We start from the raw sequence: 14,988 nt of genomic DNA on the forward strand, positions 1-14,988 counted from the left end.
ATTTTGCAGTGTAGGGTTTTTTCTGGATGAGAAACTTTGATGGTATTTTTAAATTCTGGTTTTCCCTGTAAGTAATGTACATTTCAGAGCTATTGAACACCTCCAGTTAGTAATGTTGGTTCATTGTAAGCACTAGCAGTTGCCAACTATTAATATTGATTTTGTTTAATTCTAATTGCTAATAAGTGAGACAGAACGTGGATTTAGTTCTAACTGGGATTTTTCTAATTTTACGGAATCTTGAGAGCAAAACCCTCTCCTGTTGGAATATTGCCAGAACTGGTGATCACCATGATGATCCCCTACAAAACCTTGAAATCCAGTTTGATCAACAGAGAGTGGCCTGAGGGCTGTACTGAACTTGCAGATTTAGTTCCCAAAGGTGTAACACAAAGTTAATCCATATTGTATTTGCAGGGTGAAGGAAGGAATGATGCATCTGACTCCATGTTCTCAGAAGGCTAATTTATTATTTTATGATACTATATTATATTAAAGAATACTATAGTGTACTAAAGAAAGGAAACTTACAGAATGCTAAAAAGATAATAATGAAAACTTGTGACTGTTTCCAGAGCCCTGACACAGCTTGGCCCCAACTGGCCATTGAGTCAAAACAATTCACATGAAACCAATGGAACAATCACCTGTGGGTAAACAATCTCCAAACACATCCCCCACATGTGAGCACAACACAGGAGAAGCAAATGAGATAAGAATTGTTTTCCTTTTCTCTGAGGCTTCTCACCTTCTCAGGAGGAAAATCCTGGGAGAAGGGATTTTCCAGACAATGTGAATGCCACGGATCCCCTCTCCAGGTTTTGGGGCACGGGGAGTTCCTGTGCAGGGACATTTCTGTGATGGGGATGTGGTGAGGCTGCACTCCCTGCTCAGGCTGCAGTGACCCACATTAGATCAGAGGAGTTTCACTGGTGCCAAGTGAGAGCTGAATTTAGCTTTCCCTCACTCCAGCAGCACTGCCTGTAGGTGATTAGAAATGTTCTGTGCAAAGCTCTTCATTTACAATTTCCCTTCTAAAATAGCTTCACCACTCTCCTGGTGCTCTCTCTCACTTGTCAAATACAAGCAGACATTTTACCTGCTTCAAGGGGAAGCAAAGATGCTCTGCATGACCCAAATAAAGCCTTGCAGCTCCAGGAGCCAGGGAGCAGCTGCCACATTGCCTGCAGACACGTCTCCTTGATGAAATGCTGGAGCTTGGTACGTGTGAGCATCCAAAACCTGGGCAAAAAAGCAAATCTGCATGATGTCATTGAGACAGTCTGACTTTTAGAAGTGTGCACACGGGTTTTAAAAAGCCCTAATCCACGAAACGTATTAAAATTTTATTTAAAATTTTTATTATTCCTACTTTATTATTATTTCTAATTAATATTAAATTATTATTAATTTAATTTTAATTAAATTAAAAATGTAAACATTTTATTAATTTCTTATTATTCCTACTTTATTATTATTTTGTAATTAATATTAAATTATTATTTCTATTTTAATTATTATTTTATTATTCATGTTTTTATTTTATTTTCTAGCATTATATTTTTATATTTATTATATTATATTTTTAATGTCTTATTATAAAACAGAATATATTATTATCTAATATATTTAGTAATATTTATATTATTATATTTTTCATTATATTATTATTTATATTTTTATTATTTTCTTTTCTATTTTTATATTACATATTTATTATATTATATGCATTGTTATAAAATAGCCTATGTTATTATTTATTATATTCAATAATATCTATATTATCATATTTTATTATTATATTGTTATTTATATTTTAATTATTTTATTATATGAATTTATTAGAATTCTATTATTATTTTATTATATTATTATTATTATTGTTTAATTATTATTTTTATTTTTATTATTTTACTTATTATTTTTATTTTAAATTTTTTTAATTAAAATAAAGATCACCTAAAGCAACTGTCCAAACCCAGCATTTCATCCTTGGTGAGCCACCATCTTTCTGAGGCAGCTCCTCTCAGATATGAACATTCACGGGTCAGGTTTTACAGCATAGAAATGCTGTAAAAAATATGTAAAATATTTTTATTTTATGTAAAATATGTCAAAGGGTGGCTCTGGAAGGTTCCACAGGGGACCACAGTGCTTCTCTACCTCAGCCAAGGAGTAGAGAGTGACCCACTGCACTCTGACAGCTAAAATTCAGAGAAATACAAAATACAGAGAAATGGCAAAAAATGGGCTTGTCCTTCCACTGTGGGAAGAAGAGAGTGTCTGTCTTCACAGGAAAAATTAATGTTCTGTTAATAGTTTCACTTATTTCTTCCTATCGCAATTCCTAAATGTCATTATATTTAGTCACCTCAGGAGTTTAGTAAAAGGTGACAGGAGAGTGTTAGAAATACATAGAAATATTTGAAATGTATAGAAATAATATAGAAATGTATCATGTATAGAAATACATTATCAGGTATTTCTTTCCAGCGTGAGGTAGGAAATCCTCAAAACCCCATTCTAAATCATGTTTCTGAGAGTGGTATCATGTGGTGAGTGCAAATTGTTCCCATCTCAAAAAAACAAGTTCTCTTTAAAACAAAAATTGGAAGTAAAAGCTGCTTCAGGGATTTTCCAGTCTAGAATGGCTTATTTAAACAATCAAATTAATGTAAACCCCACAATGTAGGGTTATAAATGAAAGCAGAAAGTGTTTGAGCCATAAATTCAATAATATTACATTGCATGGCAGGGAAGTGACTACAGACTTAATATTTAATTTTTATTATTCCTTGAGGGAACAGAAGTCATCGGGCTGAGAAGCAGGGTATTGTTTTTGAGGAAAATCATGCAGGCTGATTCCCTCAGGTTTGGGGTCTGGGATGCAGATTATCCACCACAGAACAACTGAGGGGGGTGAGAGACTGTGAGTGCATCAGAGTCTGATCAAAAATGGATCAGATATTAATGGCAACTGCTTTCTGTTTGACCTGAGTTTGTTGTGACAAAAGAAATTGCAGCTGGCTTCAATCCTGATTTCACTGTTAAATGATTTTGGATCCCATCTGGTAAAGAGAGGCGCAGCTCAATCCCCTTCACTGCTGTTCCACCCAGGTTTACCTGATGGGGAAAGTGGGAACTCTGCAGTCCTGAGCTGGGGGGGTTTATTCTCCACATTCTCACACAAAAAGAAGGAAAATAACTCTGTTAAAAAGAGCCACCTCTTTTTGTCCTGGTGATCTGAGTGCATGGGAGTTACCTGAGTTTGTGGTGTCTGCACTGGGGGGTGAATCCTAATTTTATTTAGATGGTAGGCAGTGTTTTTTAGAGACTGCAGGATCCATACAGCTTTTCCAGCTGTGCTCTGGACCCAGGGCTCTCTGTGAAAGAATCTGTGAAAGGATCCAGGGCTCTCTGCCCTTTGAAAGAATCTCAACAACTCCCCAAAACTGCACTGCAGCCCTGCGTGGCACAGAAGGTGTCACTGGCTGTAATCACTGTCCATCCCTGGCCTAGTTTGATGATGGATTTATAATGAACATCTTTAACCTCAGCCTAGCCCAGCCATCTGCTCTGGGAAGCAAGCTGGCACTCCAGAGCCATTTTCTGCTTCAAGGTGTCTCCTTGCAGCCTCACAGAACAAACAGTGACTCATCTCCTCCCACCAGGCTCCAGCAGCACTGGAACCCAGCTCAGGGAGTGAGGGAAGCTCCTGGTGCTGCTGGCTCCAAAGCTGGGTGTGACAGAGCACAGGCACCAAACCCAAACATTTCTGCTTCCCTCTGAATCCTAGAGGGGTGGCACAGTGATCAAAAACCAAACCTAAACATTTCTGCTTCCCTCTGAATCACAGAGGGGTGGCACAGTGATCAAAAACCAAACCTAAACCTTTCTGCTTCCCATTGAATCACAGAGCAGTGGCACAGTGATCAAAAACCAAACCTAAACATTTCTGCTTCCCTCTGAATCACAGAGGGGTGGCACAGTGATCAAAAACCAAACCTAAACATTTCTATGATCAAAAACCAAACCTAAACATTTCTGCTTCCCTCTGAATCACAGAGGGGTGGCCCAGTGATCTCCTGAGGGATGTGGATGCAGGGAAGCCTGTGGCCCACATCTACAGATAACAGGAAAACCCCAGCACTTTCTCAACCTCCCCAAGCTTTCCTTTGCAGTTCCTGGTGAAATTCTCTCCCTGCCTGTTCTGTTTCCATCATCTTTAACTCCTGAGACTTCATTCTTTAACTTTCATGGCAATTGTCCATTTTTCTATTAACAGGATGGCTCAGAAACGGAAAGTGTCAGTGAGGGCAGAGTGAGGAAGATTTTCCTGTTTCTCCTCCTCCCTTCCTCCCTAATTGAGGAACAGCTTCAATATTGGTTGAAAAACATCTGCTTGCTGTAAGTGTGGGTACAAAATCCAAAAGCCCCTGAAGTTCAGGCAGAAGCGCTTTGGTTTGTGTGAGGTTTTGGAGCAGCAAAATTAAAAAAGCCCCCAGACGCCTGCAATTTGCTCATCTCAGCACATTTTTAAGCTTTTCATTAGTGGAAATCATTTTTGGGTTATGAAATTGCTCTGCACCTGCCTTCTGTTAGCAAAAAGGAGCCTTTGTCAAGGCTCCAGGATTTTGGTCTGCCTTCCACTGCAGCACTAGAAAATTAGGGACATCCAATCTTAAATGGAAAAGTTTAAGAAGCTTTGTCTCCTAAAGTGACGTGTAAGACCTGTGTGTCTTTAATTCCACGTTCTTTCCCAGATGATCCCCCCTGCTGCACCCTCCGAACGAAGCGATTTCAGATGGATCAGATATTAAAGCTCGCAGATCGGATTTTGAAAGAAATGAAACGCAACCAGGGCTGTAATAGCAGCAGCTGCTGCGTCTGCCAGCTGCACTGCAGACTTAATCACTCCATCAAATCCCACCTCCCACAGCCCTGCACTTGTGTTCCTGCCTCCCTGCCCTCTCTCCGAGCTCCCAGCACAGAGGGATGGACACTGCACCGAGGGATGCTCAGAGGGATGCACACTGGACAGGGGGATGCTCACTGCACACAGAGGGGTGCTCCCTGCACAGAGGGATCCTCAGAGGGATGCACAGTGTCCAGAGGGGAGCACAGTGCACCCAGGGACGCACAGAAGGATGCACACCCCACACACAGCACACACAGAGATGCACAGAGGGATGCACACTGCACAGAGAGATGCTCAGAGGGATGCATACTGGACAGGGGGATGCTGCCCACACAGGAGGATGCTCCCCGTCCAGAGGGATGCACACTGCACTGAGGGATGCTCAGAGGGATGCACAGTGTCCAGAGGGGTGCACAGTGCACCCAGGGACGCACAGAAGGATGCACACCCCACACACAGTGCACACAGAGATGCACAGAGGGATGCTCCCTGCACAGAGGGATGCAAAGAAGGATGCACGCTGGACAGGGGGATGCACACTGAATAGAGAGGATGCACAGAGGGATGCACAGTGTCCAGAGGAATGCTCAGAGGGATGCTCCCTGTGCAGGGGGATGCTCCCCACACAGAGGGATGCACACTGGGATGCTCCCCACTCAGAGGGATGCACACTGCACAGAGAGATGCTCAGAGGGATGCATACTGGACAGGGGCATGCTCCCCACACAGGAGGATGCTCCCCGCCCAGAGGGATGCACACTGCACTGAGGGGTACTCAGAGGGATGCACAGTGTCCAGAGGGATGAACACCCCACAGAGGGATGCACACTGCACAGGGGGATGCCCAGAAGAATGCACATTTCACACAGGGATGCTCCCCACACAGAGGGATGCCCCCCATGGGGAGAGGTGCTCCCCACACAGAGGGATGCACAGAGGGATGCTCCTCACATAGAGGGATGCTCCCTGCTCAAAGGGATGTTCCCCACACACAGGCATGCTCAGAGGGATGCTCAGGGTGCACACTGCACAGGGGGATGCTCCCCACACACAGGGGGATGCACACCCCACACAAGGGCATGCTCCTTGTACAGAGGGATGCACTCCCCACAGAGGGATGCTCCCTGCACAGAGGGATTCACAGAGGGATGGACACTGTGCAGAGGGATGCTCTCCACACAAGGGGGTGCTCCTTGTACAGAGGGATGCTCACTGCACTGAGGGGTGCTCCCCACACAGAGCAATGCTCCCTGCACAGAGGGCTGAACACTGCAAAGAGGGATGCTCAGAGGGATGCACACTGCACTGGGGGATGCTCCCCACACAGGGGGATGCACAGAGGGATGCTCCACACATACAGGGATGCTCCCCACACAGAGGGATGCACAGAGGGATGCACACTGCACTGGGGGATGCTCCACACACACAGGGATGCTCCCCACACAGAGGGATGCACAGAGGGATGCTCCCTGCACTGGGGGATGCTCCACACACACAGGGATGCTCCACACACAGGGGGATGCACAGAGGGATGCTCCACACACACAGGGATGCTCCCCACACAGAGGGATGCACAGAGGGATGCACACAGGGATGCTCCACACACAGGGGGATGCACAGAGGGATGCTCCACACACACAGGGATGCTCCCCACGGGTCACAGCCAGAGCTGGGCAGGGAGGGATCTCTCTCCCCCTGGGCTGTCAGCACAGCACGGACCCTGCACTGAGCCTGGAATGTGCCTCCTGAAGGCCCAAAAGCAGGAAGGAGCAGGAGCTCAGGCTTCAACGTCTCTCCTGCAGCAGCCCAAGGAGGAAGGAGCAGAGCTGCCCTGCCCAGTGCCCCAGCAGGGTTTGGGGAGCTGCAGGTGCTGGAAAAGGACTCCACAGGCAGAGATCCTCTGCTCAGCTGCTGCTTGTCCTCCTGCATCCCTGCGGATTGAATATGGACCGTGTCAAATGCAGTTCATGGATGGCACCTTGGAGCAGAAGCTGTCCCTGCTCGCCCTGAGCTCAGCACTGTGGCTCAGAGCACTGCAGGTACCAGCCAGGTCACCGGTGAAACCGATCATTTCCAGCCGAGCCACCTCAGGAAACAACTTGTGGTTTCAAAATGTCACATTTCTCCCTGATCTTAGCTCTGCGTAAAGTTTACCAGAAGAGTTTGATTTTACATGAAATCGAATTTTTTGGTTGACCACAGTTTATGTGTCTCTCATTTGTTAAAAGAAAACTATTTTTGGTGAAACTGTAAAGACCATTTCTCTGATTTGTGCATCAGCGGCCCAATGAAGAGCTGATGGTTTATTTAGGTCAGCAGTGCAGGTAACACAGTGAGCAGCCACAGCCACAGCAGTTAACCTCTCTATTGTGTGTTAAACCATCTGTAAAATGGATATGATCCTACTTACCTGCCTGACACAGCTGGACAGAGGCTTAATTTTTAATTAAGCTCTGTTGAAACACTTGGAGCTCATTGTATAAAAGATGCAAAAGCAAAATAGTTTTATTAGGTATTAATGCTTGTATAGCTTATATGATGCTCCAAGAGTGATAAACAGTGAATTATACCAATATTCTAGAAATTACATAAAAAGGGAAAGAAAGTATCAAGAAGCAAAAGAGAAGTGCTGGGATGGAGAACAGACTTTGTGACAGTCTAGGGTTCCTTCATCCCTATTAATTATACATGTGGAGCAACTTGTTAATGCATTTCTAAAGAGATGCTGCCACAGGCCCAGCCCTCTCTGCTGGCCACAGGCTTTGGGATAAATTTAACCCCAGGAGCAGCAGAGCTGGACAATGCAGCTGAAGCCATTTCTATAACAACCAAAGTGGTGACACACCAGATTTCCTGGGCCTGAGAGAGGCAGTAATGAAACACCTGTGTGGGAGCTGGGTATGAATAATTTCTGTACAGGGCCCTGGAGTTACATTTCAGGCTGATTGTCCAAGGAATATGACCAGGTATTATCCTCCATGTTATTTCTCTACCACTCTATGCCCTCCAACACTTCCAAAAATAGTGATAAAAATACTAAATTTGACTAATAAAGTCCTTCAGAAGTTACGTCAATGGTAAAATATAGCTGTGTGTATTTAAATACCAACAGAAATGGAAACAAATAATTCATTCTATTTCAACAGATTGCCTAATATAAGCTGCAGTATTCAAATCTTCCCATCTTGCCATCTCAGAGCCTCAAACCACATCTGTGCCCTTTCCAAAAGAAAGGGAACAGCTTGGGACTTCCAGGGACCAAACTGTGATGATTTTTCCATCTGTAAATAAATAAGGTAATGATAATAATAAATAATAAGGTCTGTAAATAATAAGGCACACCTTGATGGGCTATGCAGCTGTTCCAGGAGATGCAATCATTAGCTGACACAGTCTTTATTGTTTCTTTTTCAGAGTCACTTAGGAGATTAGAATTTTCCAGATGAAAGCCTGGAGAGGTTGAAATTAAACAAAAAGTGCTCCTCATTACTGAACGAGCCATCCCCACTGAGCGTCAGAGCCATGACATGAATTTGATCATTCCAAATTGCTGATTCAGTCACAGGCGAGTCCTCCCAAAGCATCAGTGCCTCAGACAACCTAAAAAAATCAATTTTTAAAGCAACCAAAAGACTTAAGCAAACACTTTCTAAAGTAATGACACATTCTGAGTGTGCAGACATCCTGAGGAACAGGAGCTGAACGTGCTGAGCCCCTGATCCCTGGAAAATGCTGAAAACTGGAGGCACCCAAACCCCTTTGGTTTGTTTAAAGATCCTAAATCTCAAGTTTAACATTACCTCTTGATCTGAAGGGCAGATCTTGGGTACAATATGAGTCCCTGTGGAGAAAAGTGTTTAAAAACATAACCAGGGACATGAGACCATTAGCAGTATAAGGGATTTGTGCTGGTTTAATGAGTCCTTTTTCCTCTTTCTTTCCCTCCCATGCTCTGCAGAAATATCTTGAACTACTATGGGGATTAAATCTTTATGCACCAAGACTGATCCTCTTCAGGCCCCATCCATCCAATCCAGAGTCTGAGCAATCCTGCAGTTTTAAACTGGAACTTTATGCTTATTGCTAGAATTTATAGAATGACCAGATTAATATTTTTTCTCTCTTTAATCCATAAAAATTGGCTTCTGGACAATCTTTAAGATCAATCACATCAGTAAGGGACACATGTCACTAAAAATTCACTCATGTTTCTATCACACAAGTTGCTTTGGTCAATCTAAGCTGCAATAATTATTTTTTTTCACTGATTCAGCGGCACAACCACAGAAATGACTGAAAGGTTTGCTGAGTGTGTGACTTCACAGGAGAAAGTTTTGAGAAGAGCAGAGTTTCAGCTGTGTGAGTACCCCTCACAAAGAATGTTACCTATTGCTTCATTAAATAAAGATCTGATTGGGAATTCCAAATCTCCAACACTTTTAAGAGGAAAAGCTTAATAAATTACTCACAGAAACACCTGTGAAATGGCAAAAAAGATGGAAATATATTTTAAAAATCTGAATAATCAGCCAAGATCTGCTGAGAGCCTGTGGGCATTAGGAAAAATGTGTCTTGTGGTGTTCCAATCAGTAATTGCCACATTCTGTAGAATGAGAGAAAACAGGAGCAGAGATTTCAGGCAATGGGAGAAAACAGGAGCAGAGATTTCAGGCAATGGGAGAAAACAGGAGCAGAAATTTCAGGCAATGGGAGAAAACAGGAGCAGAGATTTCAGGCAAACTGGAAAATTTTTTCAGAGATTTTCAGGCAAACTGGAAAAAAAAAATAAATTCAGAGATCTCAGGCAAAGTGGAAAAAAATACAACTACTCTACCCAGGCAACATTGCTGATGTTTAAGGAGGTGCCCACAGCACAGACAGGATCTCTCTGCTCCCCTCCTCAGCCAGGAGTTAATGTTGTGGACTTTAAGGAGTTAATTTTCCCTTCCTCTTGCCTTTTCCCCCCTTTCCTGTGCCCTGAGTGTCTCGGGGCTGGCTCCCATCTGAAGGGCACAGACACTCAGTGAGGTTCACATGACACCACTGCCAGCAGCATGAGAAACCTATTTCTGACAGTGTGGCAAATTGCTATTATGAAATCCCAGGACATTTGATTGCAGAGTGACTTTCAGAGGGGATCACACTCAGCAAGGTTATGAAGGGCTCAGTGTTTACTGCAGTAATGCTGACTTACTGGAAAAGAATACCAAGAGCTCTTTAAATAAAATATTAAAAAAAAAAAAAAAAAAAAAAAGTTGGGAGATTCCCAATTCAGAAAGCATTTGGCTGGGTAGATCCAACCAGGCATTGTGTTTCTCTAAAATGAAAGGGAAAAACTGATCAGCAGGAATTCTTAGGTTGGTTTTCTTCTCGCTGATGGATGATTCAGTGAAATGCTCGCTCAAAAGGGATCATGAACTGGAGGTTGTCCTTCCCCTCCAGCATTTCTCCCTTCAGCAGGTTCCAGGTACTCTGTCTCTCCATTCCAGCCAAAGGTCAGGATTTCTGCCCAGATTAAAAGGACAACAAAATTCAAACAAAAAAATCAAGACAAAAGCAGAACTGAGAGGAGAAACAGGCATTCTACGGGCTCAGAGAGTGGCTGTGACTGCTCCAGAATCCTTTGGGCACTTCTCCCAGATGAGTTTGGGAGCTGATCCCTTTGGTTATTAAGTGCAGACCTGCAGGTTTGTCTGTATTCTGCCTCCCTGTGATGTGAATATATTTGGGTGATGATGACAGCAGCTGCCACAAGTAGGTGGCTGGAGCCTGTCTCAGTTTAATCTCCCTGACCAATGTCTGGGGGTGGATGTGGAGCATCCACAGCTGCCTTTCTATAAAAGCTATTTTTCCAAGGCATGTGCTTCTGGAATTGGTTTCCCAGATGGCATAAGTGTTCAAATAACCCCTGAAAACGTGGATTTTGCGCTTGGCTGTAAGGCCCAAAGGTGATTGTCTCTGAAATCCAACTCCTGGTGGCAAAAGCTTTGTTGTAACCCTAAATGGATAGATAGGTGTGCACCCTAAATGGATAGATAGGTGTGTACCTTAAATGGACAGTTACTGCCTTTTCCTGTCTGTGAAAGAGGAAGAAATTGCAAATTTCCTCCTTACAAATTACAAATTTCAGAGATCTTTTTGCATCTCTAGCAGATTTTGAGGGTGTCACCTGTGAGCTTTGGAGGGCGTGGGGCTGATGCTGAGGTGGGAAATGGAGCTCTGCTGGCTGGAAGATGGCAAGGAGGGCACTGCTCCTGTTTCCAGAGCCCAGGAATGAGGCTGTGGGAGCTGTGAGCCAGCCTGGAGGCACAGAAACTCTCTAATTTCAGCTGCTGGGTTTGTGGTTCCTGCTGCAAAACCCATCAGAAGGGTTTTGTGTGCTCTGCAGCAGGGAATTGAGCCCTTGGTTAATGAGTGGGGACTTGTAGGGTTTTTGGTAGAAAACTCCTTAAAAATCACTGTTCCTATTGCTGAGCTCATATCAGTGATCTCTCTGGAGAGCCATCCCTTTTGGGGATACTTAAACAGAGTTGGTAACTTTGGGTAAAACTTCTTGTGATTTACAGGAAGGAGGAGAGGAGGGTGCAGGGAGCATCCAGCTCTCAACCAAGGGCTTCTTCCTCTGAAATAAAAGGAAAAACTCCTTAAAAGTCACTGTTTTCATGATGCTGAACTCATATCAGTGACCCCTCTGCAGAGCCATCCCTTTTGGGGATACTTACAGTTGGTAACTTTGGGTAAAACTTGTGATGATTTACAGGAAGGAGGAGAAGAGGGCACAGGGAGCATCCAGCTTCCAACCAAGGACCTCTTCCTCTGAAACCAAAGGAAAAAATCCTTAAAAGTCACTGTTTTCATGATGCTGAGCTCATATCAGTGACCCCTCTGGAGAGCCATCCCTTTTGGGGATACTCAAACACAGTTGGTAACTTCGGGTGAAACCTTGTGATGATTTACAGGAAAGAGGAGGGCACAGGAGCATCCAGGCTCTCAACCAAGGGATTCTTCCTCTGAAATAAAAGGAAAAACACTGGGTGGTGCTACACAGAGATCTGCACCAAAATCTGCTGATGGCAGGTCTTGGTTTTGAGGTGGGGATGGGAGAATTGGGCAGAGTGGGATTTAATCTGCATAGGAAAAGTGGGGTGATAGCAAAACTCTGCTCCCCAAAATTTTGAAGCACAAATGGGGAATTGAACAGAAGAAAACACTTCTTGGGAATCATCATGGTCTAAAAATAGAATTGTTTTTATCTGCAGGAGTTGCAGTTCTAAGAACAGTGTGGCAACAGCCTGACCATAAGTTTTACAGCCAGTTGAAAGATTTCCACTGTTTTCGATTCACTTTGAACCATATTGTATGCAACTCATCCCATGATGTAGAATTCCTGATTTTCCCCTGGAAATAGCCCTGCTGTGTTATGTATTTTATGATGCCACTTCCAGCAGAGTACAAAGACAATGACAAATGCTGGTTTCAGAGGAAATCTTTGCTCAGGTATTTCAGCTTAGTCATAGCCTGGCTGATCCTACAGTAAATCTGCATGTCAATATTTATCTTTTGTAGGCCATCTGCTGTACTCCTGACACAGGAATTCCAAAGGATATGGGAAAAATAAAGTCATAATTTCTACAGAATTCTAAAAAAAGACAGTAATTTTCAATAGTGGGTCTCCTTAAAGCAGGCCTGGAAGTTTCGCTATGACTCAATGTGTTTTAAGGAAAGAAAAATGTTATTTTAACGACGAAGCCAGCAAATTCTACCCTCTAGATTCCACAGCAGTAATCTCTGTAAACCCCATGATTTAAAAGCTGCTATTTCTCACCATCTCAAGCTAAGTACACTTTTTTATTCTAACAAATCTGAATAAAATTAGAGCACTCTGCATAAATTCTCCCTGCCTCTGCGCCTGCTGTCTTAGCTCGAGGCAGAAGCAGATGCCTGTGATTTCTAAGACTGTCAAACCAGCACCATAAGCCAAAGTTACAGTCACCTCAAAAAACCACAAAAATTTATTCCAGCTTGGTAATAAGCTGGTCCATTATTTCAGCTTTTTGGTGCCAGTGTTCTGCTTTTTAAAGGCCATCTGAAACCTCACAGGCATTTTCGACATTTTCCCATTAACAGGGTTGATATTTGGGGAATTGAGGCTGCTTTGTGTTCAGATTTAAAGTTTTAATACCTTGGATCTGTCACTGGTTCAGTGGGAGATGCTATTTTTATTTTCTTTATGATGGATCAATCCTTTAAAAAAATAAACAACCCCCCCACCCCAAAAAAAAATAAAAGAAAAGAAACCAAACCCCACATTGCTCATTTAATATTAACTGGAACATATTTTTCCCTGTAGCAGTTTGCTGATTATGAATTTCAACGCCACAGAGGTGGCATTGCAAGTAGAGCCTATAAATAGAAAAATAAATCTTTTCTGTGAAATGCCCAGCCAGAGCAAAGGCTCATTAATCAGGGAACAGGTAGGGCTGCAGAGCCCAGCCTGACTGTGCTCATGGAAACCCAGGCTGACAGAGCTGTCTGAATGATCAACCACAGCACTCTGCTCTGTGCACAGGGAGGAAGTTAAGTCAAGTGTTTAAAATATGGAAATAGGAGTGAAAATGCCTGTGCTGTTTCTCTCCTGCTGACTGGCTGCAGGCTCGTCCCCTTATCAGAACTGAGGGCAGCATTGCTGGGATTTAGCAAAAAACAGTAAAAAATTACATTATAGAGTGTGGAAGGTGGAATGGGATGTGTGTGACAATCAAATATTTGATGTTAAAATGTAGCATTTTAAATGCTGGCTGCATCCTTGGGTTGTCTTCCATGTATTCTGCAGTGAGGGCATTGAGTGTAGCACATGAGGACTGAGGGCAGCATTGCTTGGATTTAGCAAAAAACAGTAAAAAATTACATTATAGAGTGTGGAAGGTGGAAGTGGCCAGTGTGTAAATCACAGGGATTTGTGTGACAATTAAGCTGATGTTAAAATGCAGCATTTCGGGCTGACTGCATCCTTGAGTTGTCTTCCATGTATCCTGTAGTGAATGCATTGAGTAAAACCAGAAAAAATGGATTAATGGAGGGCAGTGAGTCCTCCTGTTGCCTTGTCTGTCAGCCATGGACCAGGGAACATCAGGGGATGCTACAGAGGGATCTGCCACCAAAATCTAACCAAGACAGCTCTTAGTTTCCAGGCTGGCTAATTATGTGATTTAATCTGTAAAGAAAATAGTTGCTTTTGTGCTGGTTGCATAAAATCAAGCCCAGCTTACTTTCCAACCTGCTTTGACCTCATTTCTACTCTTAATAGAAATAAAAATAGTGACATTGGCATCTTTCACACCCAGGGATTTCAAAACATTGGGAAGCTGCATCCTCTCAGCAGAGATATGGCAGGAAGGAATATGTAGGAATAGATTTGAAGGAATATGCAGGAATTCCTTCTCCTTAAGAGGGTAAATAATTTCCCTGACATCAGAGGGGGCTCTGGCCCACCAGGACCTCTGCAGAGCCTGAGCTGAGCCAGGGGCATGGGCACTGTCAGTGCAGGGTCAGGAGCACTAAAGCAGATCCAATCCTGCCACCTGCTGCTCCCCTCCATGCCTACAGCACCCCTGGGTCACTCTGGACCTGTTGGAACCCAGGACATCCCTCTGGAACCCAGGACATCCCTCTGGACCTGTTGGAACCCAGGACATCCCTCTGGAACCCAGGACATCCCTCTGGACCTGTTGGAACCCAGGACATCCCTCTGGAACCCAGGACATCCCTCTGGACCTTCTGGAACCCAGGACATCCCTCTGGAACCCAGGACATTCCTCTGGACCTGTTGGAACCCAGGACATCCCTCTGGAACACTTATTCCTATTCCCATATCTTTGCCTGAGATAATTTCAAAATTATTATACAAAATATAATAATTGGGAGGGAGGGGGTTTACGTTTTCCATTTCAAGAGAAGCTCCTGCCTTCCTTAGCAGACACCTGTCTGTTCAAACCAAAGCACTTGTTTACACTGCTCATCCAGGTTGACACTCGTCTCCTTCGAGGCAAGAAATTTGCTGGCTCTGAGAG

Source organism: Melospiza melodia, chromosome 26 (assembly GCF_035770615.1).
Source record: "Melospiza melodia melodia isolate bMelMel2 chromosome 26, bMelMel2.pri, whole genome shotgun sequence".
In the NCBI taxonomy this organism is placed as follows: Eukaryota; Metazoa; Chordata; class Aves; order Passeriformes; family Passerellidae; genus Melospiza; species Melospiza melodia.